This window comes from Charadrius vociferus, unplaced genomic scaffold (genome assembly GCF_000708025.1).
Source record: "Charadrius vociferus isolate BGI_N301 unplaced genomic scaffold, ASM70802v2 scaffold110, whole genome shotgun sequence".
Classification (NCBI taxonomy): Eukaryota; Metazoa; Chordata; class Aves; order Charadriiformes; family Charadriidae; genus Charadrius; species Charadrius vociferus.
In genome coordinates, this window is record NW_009646761.1 from 3,177,156 (window position 1) to 3,194,236 (window position 17,081).

Genomic DNA, 17,081 nt, shown 5'->3' on the forward strand with positions numbered 1-17,081 from the left:
AAGAGTAGATTAAGATTGCATATGATAATACTTTCATTCTACTTATTTGTAATTAGATCTTCTACAAGCCCTAGGAACCCATTTTTTGGGAGGTATAACACGGTAAGAATAAACTTAGCAAGAATACCTGTAGACTTGCATGTTGGTTTTTAGAAATGAAAAATGCCCCTAATATTTTTTGCTTCTATAAATATATCTCTATATATGCATATACATTTATTTGTCTTATTCATTATCAAGCAGAGTGACAGTTACAAATAAGACATAAAATAAAAGTTTTGTTCTGCACTTGTAATGATGCTTCAACTCCAGAGTTGTATCCTGCATATATATGCAAGATTGCTGCTGTCTGACTGATCTGATAGTCTTTGTGTGAGAAAATACTTACTCTGTGTAGATAAGATATAAACACAAATGCAACTTGATAAGACCATACTGAAAAGATTTTAATTCATCCCTTGTAAGTGTATGCTGTAGCAGAGAAAATTCTGATTAAGAGTGTATTTAGTGACATTAAAAATTAAATTTCTTGTTAAGTTAGATATGAAAATGTTTCATGTTCCTATGTAAGAAGTCCCTCAGAGTCTCGCTTACAGAGTAGAACTCTTGTCCTGGGCCTTGTGCAACAGCAAAAGAAAACAAAAGAGGACGCAGTTTTGATGTGCTTTTAGCTTTTAAAAATCGATGATGAAACAGCTAACAGATTGTAATATATATCAGACCTTCCTGACTAGCTCATGTGTGTTTATTTGATCCTAGTTATTTTGGGAAATAAGTATGTGATTACAACTAAAAGTCTCAGGAGGACTAAAAAGAAAAGCCTGTAGTACTCTATCCACCATTTTTTATTTAATAGAAATTATGCACATGTCTTGCTGATCAAACCCAGAGAGAGAACTTCGGTGAGCAGGGCAGAGAAGCAGTAAGGAAGTCTGCTTCCCAGGGTTTGCTCTGATACCAGTTTTCCCACAGAATCCAAGCCAGAGTCTGCACCTGTGTTCCTATCAGTTCCTCTAGCCTACTGTCCTTCTCCTTTCCCCTAAGTCTTTTCCTTTATTTAATTTTTCCTTTGCTCCTTTAACATTTTTGCACTCTTCTGATTTCAACTTAGCCTCAGCTTAGGTAACAGGAGGGATGGGTTTTCCTTACAATGATATCCTCTACCAATTTCCTGCACATATACACAGTCTACATATGTGTGTACCTGCATATGTATGTGTACACATACACAAATTCAGTCAATCAACAGAATATAATCTTGAATGAAGGTCCTAGAAATACATTTTTGGCTCACCTTTATGTAGCTCTTACTAACCCTTTACTGGCATAGAACTGCAGTCAAGATAGTAAGTGAAAGGAGTATTTAGCAGCAAGCAACTCCTGATTGCTCCTTATTATTATACTGTATTGTTATCAATGTAATAAACAGCTTGTGAAATTATTACTCTGCTCTCTCTTTTTTTTTTTTTTGTAGTAGAAAAACAATAGGGATAGCTTTGAGCATTCTGTGTTACGTTTGACAGAGGCAAATGTTGATGGCACTTCAGTGGTGGCAGGCAGTGTGGTGCTACCAAGTGTACACACCGCTGACCTGTCCATCAGAACGTATTTTTAGAACCAGCTGATCAGGAGCACAGCTCCTTGGCTTGTCAGGAGGGCATCAGCTTCGATAAATGGCTTCATTTGAGTTTTTTTGGCATTGGACAGTAGAAACAATTCTGCTACTGGTTTTTGATACAACACAAGCCCCTGCATCAGGAAGCCAGCTGACGCTCAGAGGAGAAGTGAAAGGTATGCTTTGCTATTAGAAACGTCCTTGCTGTCCCAGGTATAGCTAGGTGAAGGACAGAGAAAACTACAGCAGAAAGACAACAGTTTAATATGAATTCTGCTGCGTAACATATGGTAAACATGTAGACAGTAGGACAAAATGTTTCTGTTAGCATAGCAGCATATTTCTGTCGTCTTAGAGGACAACAAGAAAAATCATGTTGCTTTCCCCAGTGAAATTGTAGCTTTGAGTGCACACTGTTAGCATCATTTGGGGGTCTACATGGATTTGTAATAATATTTTTGTTTGTTTCTGATGATGAGTAGAAATTCTTTGCTATTCTTCAAATTGTAGTGGCATTAGGTAGCTTATTTCCTCTGAATTGTTTTTCAGTAGAGGGCTATGAGTCTCAGATCTGATACAGGACTAGTGCTATTGGAGGATGTACAAGGGAGTTTCTGCACAAGGCTCAAGCAACTTTTCTATACTTTTAGCTAGGAGAAATGGTTGGTGAATAGGAAACTACGCTGATTTGGTTTAATTTTCTTGGGTTGATAACATTTTGAGTCATATTTAAATTATTTCAGAACAGATCATGGGTTATGGCTGTAATTGAGACTCTATATGAGCATTTACTCATTGTTCCTCTCTGGTGGACATGATTAGATATGTGCTGATGGAGTCCTGCTATTCTGACACTTCAAGCTAGAATTATTCAGATAGTGTATTTATTAATAACATTACCCTAACACCAAGGAATCTTACTGTGCTATATATTGTACAAAGGAAATGGAAACAAGATAATCCATGCTTCAGATTAATGTCCAAAACTGTGCCCAAAAGCGGGGGTACCAGGAAACAAGGCGGCAGTCCTTCATGAGTTGTCTCCTGTGCGTAGGCAGCTCACAGAAGTGGGTTTGTAACAGACATAAAGATCTATAGAAAAATATTAAGATCTATACACAGAACATTTGCTTCGACCTCTGCAGTTCAAAATCCTGTATGTTTGAGTAGTCTTTTAGGAGGACCGAATTCCACTCTTCATTCCTCTCTTTCTAGTCAGCCTCCAGTTTCAGTCGTGTCTCTTGTCTCCTCGTTCCACCTTCTATTCTCTTAACAGGAGAGGAATGTTTTTTGCTAGCCCACTGATGGCCCCAGTCATTTGTTGGCTATTCACACCTCTGTCAACTGGACTTCAGCAATGAAATACACCTGGGCAGGCAGCCTTTAACACTAAGAAAGCTGCAAGAGAACTACAGATAATTATGGAAGCATTAAACTTATTCTAGACTGTGTGTAATGGCCTCTGTGTAGAATGTCAAATAAAGAAATACCGTCTGTACGCTCAGATAGTGAGTGGCCTGGCTCCATCGCATCCGTAACATCATTGTCAGCTTTGGGCTGCAGGCCATGCTTGACAGCGATGCTTTGCTGGCCCGGTGGAACACTTTCCTCAAAAGAGACAGTCCCAGACAGTGAGAAGTCCCCAGCCACAGTGGAAAATTTCACTATCCTCCTCTGCTCATCGTTCATGCCATTTCTTTGATCTTCAGTTCTCTAGCATTACAGCAGCGATATAGAGAAAAACAGTGACTTACTTCCTCTGTGGAAGGTTGAAAGAACATATATGTGAGAGATGTTAGTCATGTTGCTCAGTATATTACTTGACAGTGTTTCTTCAGTGGTGAACACAATAGAGGAACCCACGTGGAACAGGATGGAACTGCGCTGGCCCAAGGATCAAGCCATCTTTAGGTGCTTCTGAGTTTCCTACCACCGTTTTCTTGCTTCAGCCTTGTCACTGGAGCTTTTTCCATTGCTTCAGTCTCAACCCTGATGGAGTGCTTTTTGCCACCTTTGATTTACAAACATTTGAAGCTTTGCTGTGGAGGCTTATGATCTCATATGATTACTGTTAGCCTGTTAATGCTGTGCTTTCTGGTCTTTAGCCTTTTGGCAGACCCATTTAAAATAGTGCAGAGAGCCACCTCTGCAACCTAACCAGATCTGCAAACTCCAGAAAACTGGATTTAGGAAAACTAGTGTCTGTCAAGCCCTTGACGTGCTTTTTAGCATAGTTGGCATACCTTCTAGTACAGTAGTGATCACTCAGTATTAATACTTTTTGAGTGTTCTTTACCTACTTGCCGGATAGATTGGCAAAAGGATGTTTCATACACAATCAGGGTTATTAGTTATGTATGTTGTTTATGAAGTCGGTCAGAAATGCAGAGCTTTACGTAGAAGCTTTCCTCAAAATCTTTGCCTTTGCTTCCTGGCTTATTGCATATTCATCATGTATGTATCTAAGGTGATCCTGGGAGCTACAGGTCAGTATACAAACTTTACTTCTCAGTGCTGATTCCCCTTCCTGATCTCTCCTGCCACGATTTGTCTGCTTTTGCTTCAACAGCAAACTTCCAACTTTCTGTTGCATTGCTGAGGCTTAGAAATTGTCCTGGAAATTTTCAGTCTGTCTATAATCTCATCAGCTTCCAGACCCCTTCCTCCTTTTTTTTTTTTTTTTTTTTTGCATTCTTACAAAGACCAATGAAATAGCAATAAAGATGGAAGCTTTGACTGTACGACTCTGATTTAGCTCACAATGACAAATGTTTAACAACCTGCTTCTTTCACCCTTACAAATCATTGCAATTCTTAACAGGTTTTCTTTCTGCTTTTCTTTCTGTATGTGACACTTCTGAGACTAGCTGCAGAAGGTTTGTGCAGACTTTCAAACATTGGTTGAAAACCTGCAGAGGCTACCAAGTTTGTATTTATTGGAATGTGTAGAGTATTGACCACAAGAAAACAAATATAGCCCAGTAGGTGTTTATTTTGCAAGCTAATGTCTTTTTGTTAAAATGGCGTTTTTAGTCTTCCTTTTCACAAGCCTTAAGATTAGGGTCCCTGCTGATCTAAAGGGAATTCTACTGTTGTATAGATATTTTTTTGTTTGTTTTTATCCAGCTTCAGAGGCACTGTGAACTACAGTTCTAGCAGCAGAGCTATCATCAGCGGCATTTCAGTAGTGTAGAAGGTGTTACTAGCAAAGCCGTGCAGTTGCTTCTGGAAGCATTAATTTCCACAAGTCTCTTTGAACATGGGCAGTGAGAATCCCGAGACTGGCTACAAGCTGCTGCAGGATTCTGCAGAAAGTGGGTAATTCATGCGACAAGGATTTCACTTGTGAAAGTAGTGATACTTCAGTCCATCATTAGTACTCAACAGTGAGAACTGTTCCAGCTGACGTGATGTGGATGATGAGGTGCAGCCATGCAGCCACATATGCCATTCTCATTTCAGTTCTGTTATATATTCGTTTGTTTTAAAGCAGAAAGTATAGTGAATATATTAAAGCTGTCCACTGGGAGCAAACTCTCAAAAGCACCTGAGAGATTTAGAAATACTGGTGTTACCAAAAGCCATGTCCTAAAATCACTGAGATTATTTTGGGAATCTTGCTCAGGATTCCTTTGGAAAGAGAAATAAGAACGTGCTTGGCGTTCTTTCTGAATTTTGCTTCTGTGACTTGAAAGAAACCAGAAGGGCTACAAATTCCCACAGAACAACTTGTAGTCTTTGCCTGAGACCTCCTTGAGTGAGAGGTGGTGGTGTCAAAGTGAAGTTGAAGCTGCATATACGCTTCTTGGATGGCTGGTGTGAACATGCTGGCTGGCCAACTGGCTGCTGCCAAATTTCCCTCAGCTGGAACATGGATTTAGGTCTCTTGTTTCTTTAACACAGCCAGTGCTTTTCAGATGGTTTGTGGAAACGTAGTTACGGTTCTTACAATATTTATGGGTGGTTGGACTTACCTACCTTGTTTTCAAATTTGGTTGAAATTGATCAGTGGGTTAAAATAGTATATGTGGGTGCAAATGGGATGATTAGATGGAATGAGTTGGCGATGGGGATTGAGAGGCAGAAATCTGGATTGCAAGCCTTGTTTTCTTACAAAACCAGACTAGAAATGGGCTATTACATTTAGATGCTAATGTTTTGCTTTCTATTTGTTCATGTTTAATCTTGGCCTTTTCTTCTTTTCAATTAAACTTTTAATTTTCAGAGAAAAAAAAAGTGTGCTAGCATTGTAAGTAGGTCAGAATTCCCATGAATGTCCCTAATGTTGGTGGATTCTGTAGTGTGTGTGCTGTTTGTAGCATAGTAGTCTTTGCTTATAATAAATCATGCCCCTTATCCCTTGGAAATAGGCAAATGGAAAAATAAGAATTTCTGATTTTTCGGTACTTCATTTGACAAGTTTCTTTCTTACTGAGCTCAGTAATGCTTTAAGGACAATGACTGAACTTGGTTGGTTAGCCTGTTACTTCTTGGAACACAAGTGGACGGGTTACCCAAGGGTAACTCAAGTGATTTCCTTCAGTAGACTAAGATTCACCAGTGTTGAAATAATTATCAGTTCCTTTGGCCAAAGAAGTATTGTGGTTTGGGTTTTTTTGTTTTTTTTTTAACTGTATCAAGACTGTTACGTCGTAGTGGGGATCTAGTGTTTCTTCTGAAGATGATGCCTACTGCCAAGTAATAAACATATGTGTAGCCCATGTTTTTAAACAGCTTTTTGATGGCTGCAACTTTGGCATATACCCAAGAACTGTTTAGGAGGTATTAATTTATATGGCTTTGAAGCTTAACCAGGGATCTTAATGAAACAAAGGCATGGTGAAGTTAGTAAAGTTAATTTAAGTCTCTGAATGTAAATTTTAAATGAAGTTTTTATTGATAATAAATATACTTTGTATCTCATTAGTCTTCTAGGCTTCAGTGGTAATATCAGTAAAATAAACATGTTTTACAAAGATTTAACATTAAAAATGCTATTAATATGACCCTTGGTACACCAGCACAATTAGATTTCAAAGTGAGCATTTAGGATGTAACAGCGATTAATGACAACCATCGAAAACAATTTTGAACTCCATCAGTTTAACTCAGGAGGGTAAACTTAATATGATAATTTATCTAGTTGAATTGTATCAGCTTAGCAGGAAAGTATGCAAATATGTGACCCTTACCTAGAATCTAAATGGATGCTGTGCTGATAGATTTATCAGTTCCATTAAAGAACTTTAGGGAACTTTGGAATTTCAGCAATTGTTCCCTTGGAGGCTGAAAACCAAACCTGATCTCATACTGGGACCATTCTGGTCTGCATATTTCCATAATTTGCCTTTGCTACTAATATGACAGCAAGACGCAAATAACTGTTTCTAATAATATCAAATGGAGTTGTGGAGGACAGCATTTTAATGTAGTAAAAGACCTCCCCGTGGGGTTGTTATTGCCACTATAGAACAGCAGTTACACAGTTGCAACAATAGTCTCTTAATTGATTCGTTTAATTAGCAAGAGATGAAGCTTGTGCTGCATCTTGTCATCTGTTATCATGGGGGCGGCTACAGAGAGAATCTTTGCATTTGTCAATCTTTATGGTCGGGTTTAAGTAGAGTAAAAGGAAACTTCCAAACGCATTTCAGCTATAGAGGTGAGCGTTGGTAAGAATCTTTTGTGAGCGTGCTTCCACGCAGGTTTTCCGTGTGTGGACACGTCTGGTTTAAGAATCAGCATGGTGTCTGGAGTAGAATTTATGACAAAGCATTGTTTTACTGGGGGAAAATCTTAATCCAGCTATGCTGGGCATTTCTAACCTAAATATGCAAATCTAAGTATTATAGGAATGGTGGGTTATTTGGGGCATCACTATTGTAACAGTTGACTAGATTTACTTGGAAGAAATAGGGTCAGATTAGTGAAACTGGCCATCTGCCTTGATTGCTTTTTCGTGGCACTTTTGTTTCCAGACTAGATAAACAATGAGTTACGTGAGCACATGGTCCATGGTGGGAAGCATGTGTGAAAGAGGGACTTTCTTTGTGGTTGGTTTTTCCCTGTTATGAATACAGATATAGTGCTGTGCTTGCTTCTGGGAGATGAAGTCATTTTTTACGCAGATCTATGTTATTTACATTTCAAGGGTATATAAACAAATATATTTTAAAGGCATGTAAATATATCAGGAGCTTCAGTTTCATTTTTCTCCCCTCCTTGGCTTAGTTTTGTCTTCTGTTCAAGGTTATTCTTCCTTATGGAAAGAAATATTTCTAGAGGAGGACAAACTTGTTAAATGCTAATTAAGAAAATGAAGGTTATGTTGGCATATTTCCATTGTCATGGCACTGACCTAAAATAAGGGATCTCTTACTAATCTAAAATAAATTAGATAGAGGGGGAAGCAAGTAATTCTGTGCATGTGAAACACTTGAGATGTCTACACTGGGTCTATTTTTTAAATGACTGTGCTTTGGGGTTTTGTTTTTTTTCTGTTTGTGTTTGGTTTTCCACTTGTGTGCTCTTGTGTTAGGCACGCCGTCTGATTTTGGAGTATGATGGTGCTGTCAATCCATGTAGCAAAGGGACAATATGCATCTTTTTTAGGACAATTTAAATGAAGATTTAGCCCACTTATTATTATAGATCCCGTGGTAATTTCCACAAGGTTCTGAGATCGCTTCATATTGTGAGAGTCTTGGCCAAAGTCCACTTTGTGTAATTACCTTCTGTCTGCGCAAATCCCTAATGCAATTTCAGATGTGTTTGGTATTTTTCACTTCCTGTCCTAAATAGTGAAAATGTTGCCACACAATTACTGTAGGTTATATCCTCAGTTCAAATAAAGAGATTCTTGTAAGTTACCTCAGTGAATTTTGTTTTCCCATTGTTAAAGCAGCAGAATACTTGACAAAAGATGTTTTCCCATTGTTAAAGCAGCAGAATACTTGACAAAAGATGAGTAAACAGTAGGATATGTAATTAAATTTGCAAACCAGTGAAATAACTCTTAATTTTTTGACTTTCCCGTTTCATTGCATTTTGGCCGTCTATGAGCTAAATTATATCTACTGCCAGGACCATCACTGAGAGAAAGGCCAACTCTCAGACCATGTCAGAGGTCAAACTTAGCACGCTGTGCGGTGCTTTGAAGCAGGTAGGAAGCCAGAGTGGGGCTCTAAGTGCTGTCATCATGCGCTCCGTTGGTTTTTACTTGCATTCCATACTTTTTTGTTCCCACAACTGAAACCCTTGCCTGTGCATTTGTCTCTTAACTATAACTAGTTTCAGTTCCTCTTTTGGGATGCCTTTCATGGACTCCAGAATATGAGTTCAACCATGCTGTCTTTAAAATGGTTTGCTTCTGTGTTGTCTCTTTTGATGGGATTTGTTGCCTTATACGTGAAGTTCAGTCCTGTCTTCATCACCAAAGCGTTATATTACTTTGTCGTATGCCATGTCAAATCTTTTTTCCTGGTATTTCTATTTGTTCTTTCTAGTCATCCTTTCTTTGATTTTTTTTTTTCTCCCATATTTATCTTCTCTATCTTTTCTCAGATTGCTTCTTTTGTGCGTTTCCTGTGTCCCCTTTTTTTAGGCATACTTGTTTTTCTTGCTAGAGAGATCCATGGGTCAAGAAGAGAGGTATTACTATTAGTCTGACATTAACTTTCATGTTTTTCTGTAAGTAGCATTTAGGAGAAGCACGGGGATAAGAATACACTATAGAAAAACTGCTATGCATCAGCAAGTCGTACAGCTACTGGAGTTAACATGTAAGTGTTACGGAGAGGGAACACCAGGGACTCTTGTAAGACAAAAGTCTTTCCTTTGTCCCTATTGTGTATCTTACAATATCTGGATCCAGTTTATTCATAGACTGTAAAATCTGCTATTAGCCTTCAGGTGATATTTTGAAGCTTTGCAGATTTTTCCCAGCATTCATTTAAGGCTCTGTGCAAATAACAGGGGAACTGAATTTACCAAGCAGGAACAGACAGTTTATTTCACTTCATATGAAACTAAAGTTTCACGTAAATTCTCTTCTGTGTAAAGTACATTGAAAATTACATTAATGACGTTTTAATGATGGATCTTGTGCATCCCTGCCTGTCTGGAGGACAGCAATCCACGCTGCTGCGAACGTGCACACTGGTGCAAAGATGCAGCCTCCATCTTTGTTTCCTTCATGCCATTTGATATTTATAGCCTTTGCCCATAGTAAGGCGAAGGAAGGTGAAGGGCAGAGCAGTTGTAGTAGGAAGTATCATGCTTGTGTGACCATCTCCCAAACGCCAGTCTTATGTCTTGGAGAGATGCCATGTTGGCAGGGTGCGCAGGAAGTATTCGCATAGCAAATTGTGTTACGAGCAGCAGAACCACAACAAGGTTCTTCCTGCATCTGATGATAATTGTTTGATTGGGGGGAGGGGGAGGGGGAGGGAGGGAGAAAAGGGAGGTCAGGGCAGTGCGGATGAAAAGGAAAGGCCCGCACTATTGTAAGAACAGTGAAAACAAACTGCCCCCGTGCCAAAGAGCTTCAGCATATATGACACAGCAGCGCTCTGGGAATGTGGGAATATTCCACTGAGGCCGAAAAGCCCTGTGGGTAGGAGACCTGTGGTGGTGTCCTGCGTTTCCACTGCTATCTCCTTCTCCTCCCTGCTTCAGAGTGATTTCTCCTCACATGCCCTCAGAACCAACTCTCGCTTACTGCTTTATTTGATGTCAGTCTTCATGTGAGGAAAAACAAAGATGTTAAAATTTTAAAATACTTACATTAGTGTTCTGTTACATGTCTTTGGGCGTTCCTTGTTTGTTTTTTTTTTTGAGGGTTTTGTGTTATTTTGATTTTTTTTCTCCCTAGGTTTATCTTTTAGTTATAAAAGAGCCGCAGGGAAGCTCTCTCTTAGCCTTGTAAGTTCCAAGCCTACTGTTAACATTTAACAAATACTCAGCAAGCAGAACAACCCAATGTGGTTGCTGTACCGAAGCCAGATCTGGACACTGCATCAAGAAGAACACAGATACATCCTGAAAGGCATCTGTCCCACAGCCCGTTTTTGACACACTGACTTAGAAAAGGAGCATGTGATGATGGAAGTATCCTGGTTTATGGCATCAAGTGGTGGCTTTTACAAGGTACAAACTCTAGTAATGTTTCCTGTAAAGCAGAAGATACCTTTGAGAAGTTGGGAAGCATCTCAAGATGCAAGAGAGGCAGTGAGTTTCTCCACCCTTAAAATGTTTCTCACCACCGTGCAGGCAAGATGAAAACCTGGAACGTTACTCTTTTCTAATTTATGTTAAATAGCCAAATGGAAATGCAACGTTACAAATGAAGTAACTATACGAATGCACTCACACTCTCGGAGAGGCCAGAGAAGACTATCATAGAGTATTTGAGGTGAGAGGGGACCACACGCTTCCGCCCATCCAAAGCAGGGCCAACTAGAGCAGGCTGATGAGAGCTGTGTCCAGCTGAGTTTTGAATGTCTAAGGATTCCACAACTCCACATCTTGGCAATGTATTCAGTGATTTTGCAAATTCTTGTGTGTCCCTGAAGGCTTTACAGGGCAGTGACACAGAAGCAATATAGATGGAGAAAATCAGGACAAGCAATTCCAGGTCTGGGGTAATGCTGAGAGTAAAAAGGAATAATCATTCTTTACAAGAGCTTCTATGACTGCACTGAGAAGTATCCAGTTGAGGAGAGGTCAGAAGCTTCATTTCTAATCTGAAAAAGGATGGATGCTTGGGGTGGAAACATAGGCACGGAGCTGAATGCGTTGATACTGTTGTAGAGTTTGAAGATCAAGAGAGCTCTGGCAGGTTGATGCCTCTTAACCTGTCAAAATCCAGCTGTAATGCAATGACGGAAGCTGTAGAGAAGGTTAAGAAGAGATTATCACCAGAGATGAATTGAACTCTCAAACCATCTACCATTAATGCCCTGAAAGAATAAAGATTTTAATAGAAGCATCTGTAGGGTACACAGGAAACAGAATTTCAGAGGCAGCATCAAGCAAAGGGAATCTGTATACAAAACAGTGGGCTTTCTTGCCCCTCCCCAGTAGGCACTTTATAACCATGTAATGGTTACGTGCTGAAAAGTAAATGCATGATTTTTGTAGATGCGTGCAAGTTCACCACTTTCCTCTTGGATGGTAGGTAAGTTATTAGAGAGACAAAAAGTGCATGACTTGAAGAATCTTAAGTGCATGCCTCAATAACATGAGGGTTCACTGAGAAATTAAGAATTAGAAAAATAGTATCAACACCGTCTGATTAATTTCCCTCCATGATCTGAAGGGCCAGTAGTTTGTTCTTTGCTCTTTTGGTTATGGAGTTTTCCTTTAGTATTAGGATTATGATTGCTGGCTCATTTCCATGCAGGTTTCCCTACGTGGTTATTTCCTGTGCTCTAGAAGAGCTACTTGTGGCAGACAGTGCCTTTTACTCTTCTCCCTTTTAACTGTAATCGTAGAGCACTTCTTGAGAGGCATAAGGGAACAAAAGTGAATGAGTTCCTTGGAATTCAGGAAGGAGTTTTCGCAAGCATCCACCCTCACTGGTTCATCTGGTGAGACCATGCCTTAGCAGTGGTGAATTTTGGGCCAGAGACTGATTCAGTTGTATTCTTTTCAGGTGGGGAAGCTCCTCCAACTTTGTGCCAGCTCTGGAGGCATTTTTCAAACCCACGTGGGGTTTCATTTTTAGTCATGTTGCAGGGGGCACAAATTGGTTCCAAAATTACTTTTGGCGTTGTGAGACTGCTGGGAGGCCCTTCCAGCTGTAGATAAAACAAACTGCTATTCCACTTCTGATTTTCTTCTTCCTGGCTTGGTTTGTGGTTCATGATGTCTGTTCCTGCTCTGCTAGGATTACATTCGAACCAGCATCAGTAACATGAGAGGTGTAACAACTTACGTGAAACATCTCATCTGAAAAAGCATTCTTCTCACTGACAGATCATTTTGCGTTGTTGTGAGGCGGCGCTGTGTGCATATGCTGAACTGAGTAGTTAGCCTCAAAGTGCTGACTGCTCTGTTGAAACTGGGCACTGGCTACCAAAGAATTTGGATGTGCTGAGAGTTGGAGAATAGGCACCCTGATAGCTACTTGTGTTGAATGACAGTAGGGGGAGTCTGAGCCAAGCCCTCTTCCTTGGGCTTCAAGGAAGCGGGGTGGACTCCTATTACCATAGACACCCTGCAGTGTCATTCTGGGTAGTGAGGGAAGAAGGGACTATCAGAAGACATAGTGAGGCAAGTACTTGAGGTTGTAGTGGAGATATCAGGTTGTTGGAACTCCTTTCCCTTATGTAAATGTTGATGAAGCTCCATGCCTGGAGCCAGGAGCCAGTTTAAGGCCAGGCTGGATGGGGCTTTGAGCAACCTGGTCTAGTGGAAGGTGTCCCTGCCCATGGCAGGGGGGTTGGACTCGATGATCTTCAAGGTCCCTTCCAACCTAAACCATTCTATGAGCAGAGTAAAAAAATGTCTGAGATGGAAGTCAGGCTGGAGGCTGTGATTTCCGCCTATTGTCATGTGTGACAGTGTGAGATGTCTAGCACAAGCGAGTCAGATGCTTGGTTTTATGCACAGACTGAAAACTGAATGGCATATATTTGTTTTTGGTTTCGCTACAGACTGTCATATTCCCCAGGCCATTGTGGCCTTTCTGCAGCGGGAGATGAGCAGCGGAGAAGTTCCCCTGCAGAAAAGCTTTGTACCAATGCAGCTGCTCCCTAGGAAACTCACTGCCACAGGCACACTTCATGTAAGGACGGGGCTGGAAGGCCCAGCAGCTAGCGGAGCGTATCTCGCTCTCTTGTGTCCAAACTAGAGCCGCTTCTGAGGACCTTAAGGATTTGTCTGTGCCTGGCAGCTCAGAACTAGACCCGCAGGGCAGAGTAACCCTGCTCTGTGCAGCCCTCCTGAGCTCAGCCTGCAACTGCTCTGTTTTGGTTTCGATCCCTTTTTCATTTAGTGTCAGGATTTCCTTATGTAATACACAGCTAAAAGTGATTTTAAAGTACTTTGGCTTAATCGTGTTTTTGTTCCCCACCCCCATGCTTTTATGTTTGAAGGCTCCATTAGTGTCCGTAACAAAGAGAGAGTAACACAGATGGTAAACATTTTTACCACAGAACACCAGCAGCGAACACCATATCACTGATTTAGGAGTCTCTGTACTGTGCTTGCTCAGCTGTATATAATCACTCTCATTTCCTTCCCTTGGGTTTCTGGCCGGCTTAGGGAGGCTTTACTGGCATGTTCGGTGATGTCTCCCTGGCATCGCTGAGGTATCGCTCAGTTCTCATATATGCCACTTTCTGGAGCAAGAAGCTCCATCCTGGAGCTGGTGTGAGCTTTTGCCTGGCATGCGATCTGATTTTCAGAAATGTCTTTGCACCAAACATACGAGGCTTTTGGGTGAGGACAATATCTGCTTTAGCTGCCAGGCAGCCATAGTGCTTTTGAGTGCCTCCCTGATATAAAAGATAATAAACCCAGGGAACTGTGATTAGCCTTGCCTGAGTTTTGTGGCATAGTTACCGTGGTGGAAGCTAGTGTGCACTTGGTACAAAGCAATGGTATTTTTAAAGTTTCAGTTTTCATTCTGGGAATGCTGATAGAAAGGCAAATGCTATGAATAAGGGTTGTTTGCTCTCTGTAGTAGTTCAAATAAAAGTATAAAAAACGTAATTCAGTTTGGTGCAGCATTTTACCAAGCCGACTAGCTGTGAGGTTCTTGTTTTATCTTCCTTTTTACTTCTCTTTGTACAAACAAAATAGCAAACTTAGGCTGTGTCTATCAAAAATGCAAGTAGCTTTTCTTTTGTACTTAGATGAGAGAGATAATCTCTAACTAAAATTTCACATTAGCATTCTGCTTGTAAAAGAAAACAGTGCCCTTTGGGCCGGCGAAGTTTTTTCTTAAAAACAAGCGTGCACTACAGTCTGTGTTGTAGTGGCCCATTTTGGTGACTTGTTTACTGGTGTGTCTTTCATATCCAAATTCTTGGCTACAGACAAAGCATTCAAATAGTTTTCTCTTTGTCGAAAGAAGACGACGAAAAATGTCTGAAATTGGAGCCAAGTTCACATTCTCTGGAGTACCGTTTCAGCCTTTGGGAGGACCGTCTAGTGCAGAGTAACTGAAAACTCTAGCTAGGTTTGTTTGAACAATCTAAACTTAAAGAAGAGACAGCAAAACAAATACTTTTTAATTCTTGTGCTTTTTATATTTACACTGGCTGTGGTGTCTTCCTCAGATGAAACGTTTTGATATTAAGCAGTTCCTCTAATTTTACTGGGCTCTGTTTCTTTTTATGGTAACACACACTGTGCAGGAAGGTCATTATACGGGAGAAAAAAGCTGTCAGCATAAAAGAGAAAGTTAACATTGCACATGTTGTCTTTGTTTATGGGGTTCCTGGAATGTGTTGTGAATCGAGCCAAATGATGGCTTAAACTGTTGTTTTTAATATTCTGGATGGCCTCTCCACGCGTTCTGCCAGTAACAGGTACTGCACCTTGCAAGTACAGGTTGTGAAATTAGCTGTGAAAGCACCTCGAGTGTTTCCTTTGGATGCTGCTAGCACTTGCTTTAAAGACCATTTATAATTTTGTACAGTTTGGGGGAATACGATTGTTGTTACATGCAATTAACCCAACTGGGTGTGATAAGAACATTGACATTAATAATGAAACACGGATTGGTTGCATGCGCAAAGCCGGTTTGGGTTAATGCTGGTCTCAGAGTTGCCTGATGACTGTACATCACGGGGAGCCTTGCAAACTGCGTTGGTGATTTTTGTCTCATTTAGTATTGCATTAACATCTGTGTTACAAATGGCCATTCATCAGCTGGTAGTTTTGTTTGAGTTCCAGAAGCAAGATGAAAGAAAACTCAGCTACTTTACATTTTTTGAGTTCCATCCCCCAACGGGTTTCATGTCTAAGGTTAAACCAGGGCAAGGGAGTAAAACCCCTGAGTAACTGTTAGGTTACATATGCAGCAGTGAATTCTTTACTTTTACACCTTATTAAAAGAAGAATAAAACCTCGTCTTCTCTGAGCCAAAACTACTGCCTTCAGTTTCTACTTGAAATGAACCAGTCCTGCACAGGAGCGGGGAAGGAGCCCTGATGACTTGGGACATAAGGGATCAAATCAACAATTAAAGGATAATAGTGACTTGGGAAGGAAAGGGAAGATGACTAGCCAGGAAGGATTAGCCTGAGTCAGGAACAAATTTCCTGAAATTATACTCAAGCAGGTGCTTAAAGGGAGGTGGGTTATTCTCTTAAGGAGTGATTTTCAGAAGTGTGTGAGCCAGCTACGAGGAGGTCTGAGAGGCCAGTGAGGAAGAAGCTCCTTTGGGGAAGAGAAGGATACTGCCTCGTAGGGTCAGGGAGAAAGTAGCGTGCTCTTGGAAGACGACGAGATTTCTGCTCTTCCCTGTGAGAGGCAATGTGTGTTGTACCATGGAGGAGGTTAACGTGCTGGCCCACTGACCCTTCTCCACTGGGGGAAAAAGGAGTGTTTAAATAGCTAATATATGTATATTCCGTGTGTTTTCTTTGTATAATATCGCTAGATAGTAAAAGCAAGACTTGCCAAAAGAAAAACAACTGACTGGTATAAACTAGAGGCAAGTTCCACAGGGAAAACCAGCATCTTTTATTAGACCAGCTGATGATGTTGGGGGGGGAAAGGCAGCACCTAAAATCTTTGCCTGTTCCCTGCTGGAGCTTCAATGGGAAAAGGGGATAAAGTTTTGTCTGAGACCTTTTTACAAGCTCCATCTCTGTACTTTGACGTTGGGGGCTTGGAACCGGTACAAGGAACAAACCGGACGTGGGCACGGGTGAGGAGAGGGCTTGCAGCTTCTGTTCTGAAGAGCTGGCGTAGCATAATCTGTCGGTGCAGTATGAGCATCATCTCGTGAAATGACCTGACATTAACAGATATTGCAGTTACCTGTGTTTATATATTACAGCTACCTGTGTTTATTATTATTAAAATATTCTCAGATCGATTTTGTTAGCTCAAGTGTGTGCACATCTGCCTTGTGAATCAAAATGAGGATTTGGTTTTCTCATTTGCAATGTGTTTCATTACACTCGATTCCTTTACAAGCCAAGCTGGTATTTGTTTGGCTGAATTCATTTTGGAATTGTATGGGAATGGACACCTCAAATGCTAATTTCTGATTTTTACGTGCACTATAACACCTACATTATTTCTTTTGGGATTAGCATTCTTTAGGCAATGGTTTTGTTCAGGAGCAATTACCTTTAGTGTTCAGTAAAGCTGAAATTGTGTATTTTACTCTTTATATAGTATTTGTCAAAGCACTGGTATCCATTAAACACTTCTTCCACCTAAAGGAAGAAAGCAGAGTTTATTTGGATGTCAGTGGTTTCAACATACTGCTAGCTTCTGGCCT

At 40.6% G+C, this 17,081-nt stretch overlaps 1 protein-coding gene across 1 annotated transcript in view; it reads left to right on the forward strand.

Annotated features, from left to right (window-relative positions):
* The window catches only part of PCCA (propionyl CoA carboxylase, alpha polypeptide), a 306,936-nt gene that overhangs the window by 246,670 nt on the left and 43,185 nt on the right, over window positions 1–17,081 (forward strand). The gene's annotated exons all lie outside the window — the stretch shown is intronic.